This window comes from Sinocyclocheilus grahami, unplaced genomic scaffold, assembly GCF_001515645.1.
Source record: "Sinocyclocheilus grahami isolate Dianchi unplaced genomic scaffold, SAMN03320097.WGS_v1.1 scaffold6051.1, whole genome shotgun sequence".
Classification (NCBI taxonomy): domain Eukaryota; kingdom Metazoa; phylum Chordata; class Actinopteri; order Cypriniformes; family Cyprinidae; genus Sinocyclocheilus; species Sinocyclocheilus grahami.
Genome location: NW_015510577.1, coordinates 9,418 through 11,831, shown reverse-complemented (window position 1 = coordinate 11,831; position 2,414 = coordinate 9,418).

The following is a 2,414-nucleotide window of genomic DNA, read 5'->3' as shown; positions in this document are numbered from 1 at the left end:
TATATATATATATATATATATATATATACTGTATACACACACACATATATATATATATACATACATACTGTATATATATATACACACACACCTATTAAAACTGTAAAAACATTGTAATGAAAAATGTCATTCAGAAAAAAAGCTTGCTGTGGTTCACTCAAGTAGTCTGCAGTCAGCACTGAAGTTAAGGGTTTAAAGTATTAATCACTCTATAATTCAAAGTTTCAAAGGTAAAATGATCCTCTTAATCACAGCTGATCACACATGGAGTCTTTCTGAGAATTTCTCAAGATGTGGAAGTGCTAATTCATTTCACAGCCTATGCCAGCTGACCCGAACACTGATAATTAGTGGCTAATTAGTGAAGACAGTTGATGCAGGTTACAGAGAAACATTTAACAGCCCCCATATCAATTGTGGCCATCTGATAAAAGAGAAAGGAGTTCTTATGTTTGTTTGTGAGAGAACTAATTCTTGAAGGACTATGTGTGATAGGAGAGCTTTTGTGTTGAGAAAGTGGGCAGAGAAAGAATTTAAGGTTTACTTTTGAGATTTGTGCTTTTGGCCCTTCTCAAGCCCACCCTTGACGAGTCCACAACTCCTGAATATGAGTTAATCTTTTAGCACCGAGAAATTCACCATGATATTTGCCTATATTAATAATCAAATACCATTACTTTCTTCCTCTGAGCCAAACTAGATTTTAATATGGCACAGGTTTAGCTTTCCATAGTTTTCTCTCAGTTTCATGAGAAGTTATATTTATTTGTTTGAGGGTGAAATGTGAGGTGACATTCCTACGCAGTGTCCAAAGAAAGTCATCTAGTCATGGTGACGTGGTTTTATTAACTCCTCATAATTTATCCAATTTCAATTATTTTTTTAAAGTTACATGAGATTCAACGAATTTTTTTTAAAGTCAGTTTAATATAAGTTGAAATGGCTTGTACAGCCAATTGAATTACTTTTAAGGCAGCAACTGAGTTAAATTGAAGTATGTGTATTTTATTTATGTGATGCCACAATTTGTTGAAGATAGAAGTTGCTGTTGTGTAGAATAAAAACTAACAGAAGGCGTGACGTCCAATGCACAAGTAAATTGTCTTTTCGAGTTCATAGTTTTTAATGACTCCGTAAGACTGGTTCACAAATCATTCTGAATGATTCATAACTGAATTTATATAAAATCTTTCTCCAGTGTTCAAAAATGACTGGAAAAAAGGCCTTGGAAATGCATTGTCCAAATAGAGTGGAAACATTTCAAAAGATTTTGAATGATAAACTGATTCTGCTTGGACACCTGCATGAACTTGAGTTGAATCCACTATAATTCACTTTGACACCCAGGTGAAAGCATTTGTTAGCAGAAATGGTTTGATATTTTTTGACCTCGTTAGGACCACCGCCATACAGTTCTTATTTTATTTTATTCATCTCTCTCTCTCACACACATCTCAATAGCTCGGTTACCTTACAGTGGACTTCCATCTCATTTGGTTTAGTTCTATAAAATGGAGCAAAACCCAAATCGCCAACAAAAGACGGTCCCTGCATGAGAAGCACTCTATTATCTGTGCTTCTCTCCAGCTCCAGAGGTTTGTATTCTTCAGCTCAAGCTTGGCGTGAAAATATTCCTGGATCCCGCTCATTTCTGTCATTGGGAGCTCAGAATGGAATTTGCAGGCTGCGTTTACTTTGTCCGGCTGCTTTAAGCCTATTATCCAGTGAAGAAAGGTGCGGAGTGTGAGCCAGACTGTTGTGGGATGGAGAGCGCAGGCCCCCTGATGGCTCTTCTAATAGGTTCAGTGAAATACACTAGAGGGAGCTTTAAATTCAAACGCACCATTATACTGGGTGAGATGACAAGGATGTTAATTCCCAGAGTGCACCGGGGCAGCACTAGAAGTCTGTAGCAAATGATTAGTTCATAAGGATACCAAAAAATAAAAAGTGTTATTCAATTAGCCTCATTCTGTTCCAAAGCTGTGTTGCCATCATTAACTAAAGCCATTAAAAATAGTGGTGGTTAATTGAAAAAAGCTGAAATAAAATAAAGTTTGCACAATTTCTGATGGATCACGTGACACTGGAGATTGGACATTCAAAATTGGTTGCTTTGTCATCAGAGGAATAAATTACATTTAATCGAAAAGTTAAATTGTAATAATACAGTATTATATAAATAAAAGATGAAAAATGAGAAATGTTGCCCAAGTACAAATACTTCAATTGCTAAAACGGAAATAAAAATGATATAAATAGAAATTTAAATGGGGAGGGGTGGGGGGGACAAAAAAAAACTAAACTTGAATTTAAAGGAAAACTGAAAAATAAAAAAACCCTGCAATATTAATAAATATAATTTTAGTACATGAATTATACTAAAACAACACTGTTCCAAAAACTTTTTTTTT